General features: G+C 49.6%; 2 non-coding genes and 1 pseudogene across 2 annotated transcripts; all 3 read left to right on the top strand.

Moving 5' to 3' along the window:
- The first annotated feature begins 2,245 nt into the window (after nt 1-2,245).
- Nucleotides 2,246-4,540, top strand: LOC124338731. Its single transcript, XR_006917971.1, has one exon. It is a non-coding gene; the product is annotated as a small subunit ribosomal RNA (ribosomal RNA).
- Nucleotides 4,541-5,469: 929 nt separating this feature from the next.
- Nucleotides 5,470-5,622, top strand: LOC124338698. Its single transcript, XR_006917944.1, has one exon. It is a non-coding gene; the product is annotated as a 5.8S ribosomal RNA (ribosomal RNA).
- A 641-nt stretch (nt 5,623-6,263) lies between these two features.
- LOC124338700 overlaps nt 6,264-7,500 on the top strand; it is a 4,339-nt pseudogene continuing 3,102 nt past the window's right edge.

Here is a 7,500-nt window from a genome sequence, read left to right as displayed (position 1 = left end):
TCTTTAGTAGCTTCGACGCAAAAACTTTGGTATCGACGGGGAGCTTTGGGAAATGAAACGAAGACGCAGAATGGGAAGTTGTCCGGTTCGGCGTTAGTTGTAGTTTCATTTCCACCGTAGCTGAGCTCCTTTCCGCCCGCCACTTCACATGATTTTAGTTTCGATTCCGTTCGATCGCGCTTGCACTGTCTTTGTTTTTTTTTTCACTGCTTGGATCGCGGCTTTGCTCTAACCAGTTTAGCCCCATGCGATCAAAAAGTCTTAAAAAAAAAAACCGTTGAACGGAGACGAACTCGATGAGCTGTCGGTGTGTGAAATATCATTCCTTCGGTAAAACCGTTTTCGAAATTTCCGATGGTCGGTATATGTAAAAATATATCCGAACCGCGATGTGGACGGGAATTCAAACGCCCGCTTCACCGATTGGTGCGACAGCTGAGAAGCTCGTCACTCGATCCAACGACTCTTGGTCGAAAAGTTCAGAAGAGGTGCGCGCGTCAAACATTTTTTTGGTTTCGGACGTTTCGTTTCTTCGGCACGTGTGGTTTGTCTGTGGCCGTCTGTGAGAGAAATCGGACGCTTGTTCTTTGTTATTTTACCGTAACGAGACAAGACGGGAAAGATTCTTTCTTCCAAACTTACGGCATCATAACCATCAGCGTTTACCGTCAGCGACGATACGGAAGAGAAAAGAAAATGGTGCGCGTCTTTTCACTTTTTGACACCGTATCAAAAAAAATTACCGTTCAGGCGGAAATGTGTGTGTGTGTGTGTGAGCCGAGAGATAAAAATAAAAAAGCCACCAAACAGAACGCTTTCAAATTATTTCGTGCGGCGTGCGCATATTTCACATTTTGCCGTTTGACGGAAGCTCGTTGTGTGGAACACAGAAGTGGAGATGGACGGAGTTGAAGGGGGGCGAAGACGGCCCGGTCGGACAAAGTCAAGAGATTGAAATATACGAGAGAATTGGGTGGAAGTGATGGCAAATCTATAAAATTCAAAAATCGGATGAGATGCGAGGACCGCAAAATGTGGCGTCGACTCTGACTCTCTTTTACTACGAACTTCCCTTCGACGGAAGATATCGAGAGCTGAGCTGAGCGCCCGCTGAGTATGGCCGGCGTAATTACAAACGAGTTACGGTTGGAGCTATATCGATTGTACGTATCCCGAACGTTCATCGAACAAGCCAGATCAACTCGGCGCCCGGTAAGATGTACGCTCAGTTATGGCCATGACACACGAAGGGAGAATTCAAACGGCTGTGAGTGTACGGCCCGCCCGGAGTTGTGTGTAGGCAGTGACCTCTCAAGAAAAAACGTAAAAAATTTTTTTTTGACAGTCACCGGTCTGCGACAAGTAATCAGTACGAAACTTGGGTGCAATGCAAAAAACATTTTGAGAATCCTTGCTTGACAACAACGAATCTAACACGATAAAAAAAACGATCCCCATCGGTGTACCGCTTGCTTTTCTCGCGCTTCGGCGCAGAATCGCTTATTCAGCTGCCCTTGGAATATGTTCGTTTCGTGCATACTTGATCTCGGTCATTCTTCGGTGAACTCTTAAAGAATTGCGCACTTTTATAGGGGTAGTCTGGTTGCTTGTCTCGACTTGAAATGATTTGTTTTTTTCCGCCCATGACTTTCTATACGATGCCTCTATGCTGGCCTCTGACCGCGGTTGTTCCGAGTTTTCTCTTTCTCTTCGAAAGTCTTTGCGGAAAATTCTGCCTCGTGTGACCGTTGAGCGGTGAGGTGTGTGTGTGTGTGTGTGTCGTGCGGGGTGATGCGAGAGTGTGCCTCGGCGGTGGAAAAATAAAAATAAAACTCTGAGCCCACAAAAATTTAAAAGATGTATGCTTGTCAGCTTAGTAAAGCAGGCTTGACTTATGAGCATACAGCACGCCACATATGACCGTCGAAAACCGTAATACGGGAAAAAAAGTTGATGAATATATCAAGACCGGTCGAATGAATCCGATTCACTTTGGGCTCATAGACCGTTGAATGGTCTTTGACTTTGGAAATTGAAATGAAAAAAATCCAACAAACGGATCGGATCGGTGTTTCTCTTCACTGGGACTCGCTGTGACACGCCAGGCGTTGCGATCAAAAATTTTAGTTTCCGAAGAAAAAGAAAAAAAACGAAAAACGTGTTGATTTGGTGTGTGTTTGGTGATGCGTGGGCGAAATAAAAACCCGCAACTCGCCGGATGCATATCAAACAAACATACACGAAATACCTGGTTGATCCTGCCAGTAGCATATGCTTGTCTCAAAGATTAAGCCATGCATGTCTAAGTACAAGCCGCTAGACGGCGAAACCGCGAATGGCTCAATAAATCAGTTATGGTTCCTTAGATCCACTCCATCCTACTTGGATAACTGTGGTAATTCTAGAGCTAATACATGCACTCGAGCCTCGACTGCGGGCTTTCGGGCTCGCAGAAGAGGTGCTTTTATTAGATCAAAACCAGTCGGGGCCGGGCTTTCGGGCTCGCGCACCGTACCAATTTTGGTGACTCTGGATAACTTCACGCCGATCGCACGGCCTTCGCGCCGGCGACGTATCTTTCAAATGTCTGCCTTATCAACTGTCGATGGTAGGTTACGCGCCTACCATGGTTGCAACGGGTAACGGGGAATCGGGGTTCGATTCCGGAGAGGGAGCCTGAGAAACGGCTACCACATCCAAGGAAGGCAGCAGGCGCGCAAATTACCCACTCCCGGCACGGGGAGGTAGTGACGAAAAATAACGATACGGGACTCTTCCGAGGCCCCGTGATTGGAATGAGTACACTTTAAATCCTTTAACGAGGAACCATTGGAGGGCAAGTCTGGTGCCAGCAGCCGCGGTAACTCCAGCTCCAATAGCGTATATTAAAGTTGTTGCGGTTAAAAAGCTCGTAGTCGGATGTCTGTCTTCGGCCGGGCGGCGCCGCTCTGAATCAAGGGTGTTGCGTTTCACGCTCTGGGAGCCCGGGTGTCAAAGCCCGACTCTCTTCACGGTCGGACAACATCGCCGGAGTGGTGGTCGGTGCGTCGTTGTTGTATCTGCGGCCAGAGTTGGAAAGTTCTTTCGGGTTCTTTTTTAAATTTTGGTCGTAGTTGACTCGATTCGCTCCACCCAGTCAATCGTTCGGGGTGCCCTTCACCGGGTGTCTCGGGCGGCCGGCAACGTTTACTTTGAACAAATTAGAGTGCTCAAAGCAGGTGTATCCCAACGCCTGAATATCGCAGCATGGAATGATGGAATAGGACCTCGGTCCGATTTTGCTGGTCTTTTACTTTTGGACCCGAGGTAATGGTCAATAGAGACGGACGGGGGCATTCGTACTGCGGCGACAGAGGTGAAATTCTTGGACCGCCGCAAGACGAACAACAGCGAAGGCATTTGCCAAGAATGTTTTCCTTGATCAAGAACGAAAGTTAGAGGTTCGAAGGCGATCAGATACCGCCCTAGTTCTAACCATAAACGATGCCAACCAGCAATCCGTCGGAGTTACTCCAATGACTCGACGGGCAGCTTCCGGGAAACCAAAGTCTTTGGGTTCCGGGGGAAGTATGGTTGCAAAGCTGAAACTTAAAGGAATTGACGGAAGGGCACCACCAGGAGTGGAGCCTGCGGCTTAATTTGACTCAACACGGGAAACCTCACCAGGCCCGGACACTGGAAGGATTGACAGATTGAGAGCTCTTTCTTGATTCGGTGGGTGGTGGTGCATGGCCGTTCTTAGTTGGTGGAGCGATTTGTCTGGTTAATTCCGATAACGAACGAGACTCTAGCCTGCTAAATAGGTGACGGGTTTTATCAATTGAAACCGAAGGGAGTACGGAGGCGTCGGGATCAGGTGGCGGCGATTCGGGTCTCGGTGGGACTGGTTCCTTTAGTGAGGCAATCTCTCGGCTTGGTTTCGTTGTGCTTTGTTCGTCGGGTGTACGGCCTTCACGGGTTGGTTGCCTGGCGGATGAGGTATGGCGGGGCTTTGTCGGGAATGTCTCGCGGGGGCTGGCTCTATTGTTATTCGGTCGTCGTCATCCCCGGCGATACCTTCTGCTCTCGCGTCCGTCACGCAGTCTTCTTAGAGGGACAAGCGGCGTCCAGCCGCGTGACAGTGAGCAATAACAGGTCTGTGATGCCCTTAGATGTCCTGGGCCGCACGCGCGCTACACTGAAGGAATCAGCGTGTTTCACTCTCCCTGTCCGAAAGGACCGGGTAACCGCTGAACCTCCTTCGTGGTTGGGATTGGGGACTGCAATGATCCCCATGAACCAGGAATCCCTAGTAGGCGCGGGTCACTAGCCCGCGTCGATTACGTCCCTGCCCTTTGTACACACCGCCCGTCGCTACTACCGATTGAATGATTTAGTGAGGCCTTCGGACGGGCTTGTCGGGGTGCCGTCGAGTGGGGAGCAATCTCTGCCCGTGCGGTGCCTACCAACGGCGAGACTGAAAGATGGTCGAACTTGATCCTTTAGAGGAAGTAAAAGTCGTAACAAGGTTTCCGTAGGTGAACCTGCGGAAGGATCATAAACGAACAAGACAAATGTTTTGCGCATATGGCTTTGGTTGAGCACGAAACAACTAAAAGTTGCAAAACAAAAAAACCCCATCAAAAGTCTTTCGGCGTAAGACATCGTATGAACTATGTGTGGGTTGACGGAAGAAAATCATTTATTTTGAACGGGTATCAGGCGCTCTGATGCGCGGTGGTTTAAAGCGGATTCGCCTTTTCAAATTGATTTTTCTTTCCTCTCGGCTCAAAAAAAAACACAAAGTCTTTCGATTTGGTCTATGGCCGTGAGCAAATTCTTCCTGCTTCGATGGTGAATGTCTCTATAGATTCATTCGACCTTTAGCGGCGCTCACAGTGTTGACGTTAGTAGAGTGAAGAATACGATAGCCCGCCTGGGCCGCGAGTACCGAAGGAACAATAAAGGAGATTTTATAAAGTCTTAGTCCCTAAATCAAACACTTTGAAAAATAAAAACTCGGTGGATGGAGAGTCGGAAAAAAAAAAACATCAAGATTTTGAACGGGTATCAGGCGCTCTGATGCGCGGTGGTTTAAAGCGGATACGCCCAATCGAAATTGTTTTTTTTTGTTTCTCTCTTCGTCTTCGGGATTTTTTGATTCTCGGTGGGGGACGAAAGTGTGAGACTTTACTCTGGACGTTCTTTTCGGGCGTAGATACTCGTGGTTGCGTGCGTGTGCGTCGTATAGACTAACACTCCAAAGCCCGACACTATGCCGTTGAAAACCGAATGTTTTTTAAGCTTGCCCTTCGCCCTCTCGATGAAGTAGGAAGAATTCAAAATCACAATAACACACTAAACCCAAATTCTAGTACGAGTGTTTATCGGAACATTTTCTTTCTGGCTTTCTTTCTCCGCCCTCGCATTCATTTGCTTGGGCGGGTTGGAGAAAAAGAGAGAAGAAAACGAATATGTCGTTTTATATACGACCCTGAACGGTGGATCACTAGGCTCGTGGATCGATGAAGAGCGCAGCAAAGTGCGCTAATCCATGCGAACTGCAGAACACATGGAGCATCGAAATCTTGAACGTAAATGGCGGCCCAGCTTCTCGCTCGGGCCACATCTGACTGAGGGTCGGTCGAATGATGAACGAACAGAGATTTTTTCAGTCTTGGTTTTGCATGTTGGGTCGCGGCGAGATTTATTTTTCACCCGGCCTGACCGCATAAAAGCTCCCGAATCTCTAACGTCTGGGTGCCGCGCGACTTAAGTGTCCGCGATGCCTCAAATACAAAAAAGGGGGAAAAATAAAAGAAGGTTCGCCCTGTTTTGTTTTTTTCCTCTCTATTCAAAAGAAACCTTTTTCGATGGCAAAACAGATGGGAAATTTTTGAGCCAACTCAAAAAAAAATTTTAGAAATAAACACATCTTCTCGAACAAGGTGTCGGCTGCGTGTGCGCGATATACCGCTTCAACGCGAGTTTAGTTGTGTGTGTGCGCCGGGCGTGTCGAAGTGTCGACCACCGCGAATTATCACTCACTCTAACCGCTCGTTATGCAAGCTTGGTTCGCGCACGACGCGTTGTTTCAATACAAAAAGCCGCAGGACGCCCTGTCACTTTTCGTAAATTAATTTTTGCGAATAACGAGAGACTCGCTTTATTTCGAAAAAAAAAAATTTGAACCGGCAATTATTCAATCTTTCCCGGCTTTAAAACGCCAAAGTCTGCCGAGCTAGATAAAGTGTTGTCTCCTTTTGAAAACAAACAATTCATTCTGACCTCAGTTTAGATGAGACTACCCGCTGAACTTAAGCATATCAGTAAGCGGAGGAAAAGAAACTAACAAGGATTCCCTTAGTAGCGGCGAGCGAACAGGGATGAGCCCAGCACCGAACCTCGCGCCCGGTTGAGCGGGTGCCGAGGAATGTGGTGTTCGGGAGGATCGTGCGCGTCTGTCCGGTATCTATCGTCCAAGTCTCCATGAACGGGGCGAGCAACCCACAGAGGGTGTCAGGCCCGTAGATAAGACGAGCCGAGACCGTGCATCGGATCCCTTCCCAAGAGTCGGGTTGCTTGAGCGTGCAGCCCTAAGCGGGAGGTAAACTCCTTCTAAGGCTAAATATCGCCACGAGACCGATAGCGAACAAGTACCGCGAGGGAAAGTTGAAAAGAACTTTGAAGAGAGAGTTCAAGAGTGCGTGAAACCGTTCAGGGGGTTAAACGGGTGGGCCCTCGAAGGTCGAACAAGTCCCCGCTCCCGGCACTTGGTTGTATGCCCTTAACGCTGCATGGAGACTGCCTGAATTGGCGGCTCTCTTGCATAAGTCGTTCTGCGATCGCAATAGCCACGCCAAGGTCCGCAAGTGGGGGGCCTAGTAGGACTCCGCGACCGACTGGGTGTCTGTTACACGGGGCGTCCGTTAGCGAGTTTCGTGGTTACCTTCGCGGGTGCCGCGATGACGAGCGCGGCGTTTCCCAACAGTACTGCCCGGTCGTGACCTGTCTCCTCCCGGGAGGTGTCGTAGCTTTTTTTTGTAAAAGAGAAAAAGTTGCGGTGCTCAACCTGTGGAGGCCCAGAGCGGAGAGTAGAAGTCGGGTCCCACCCGACCCGTCTTGAAACACGGACCAAGGAGTCTAACATGTGCGCAAGTCGTCGAGAAATTATCAAACTAAACTCGCGAGGCGCAATGAAAGTGAAGCGGCCCCGATGAGGGTGCATCCGCGAGGGGTGATCCCGTCTCGAACAGAGCGGGCGCAACCCCAGGGCGTCCGAATGCTCGCGAGATCTTTCCCCCTTAAAAGGGTTTGGTCGAGTCGGCCGGACGAACCCAGAGCGCACACGTTGGGACCCGAAAGATGGTGACCTATGCCTGGCCAGGACGAAGCCAGGGGAAACCCTGGTGGAGGTCCGCAGCGATTCTGACGTGCAAATCGATCGTCGGAGTTGGGTATAGGGGCGAAAGACTAATCGAACCATCTAGTAGCTGGTTCCCCCCGAAGTTTCCCTCAGGA

Source organism: Daphnia pulicaria, chromosome 4, assembly GCF_021234035.1.
Source record: "Daphnia pulicaria isolate SC F1-1A chromosome 4, SC_F0-13Bv2, whole genome shotgun sequence".
In the NCBI taxonomy this organism is placed as follows: Eukaryota; Metazoa; Arthropoda; class Branchiopoda; order Diplostraca; family Daphniidae; genus Daphnia; species Daphnia pulicaria.
Note: the sequence above shows the minus strand (reverse complement) of the source record. Positions and strands in the feature narration are given on the sequence as shown.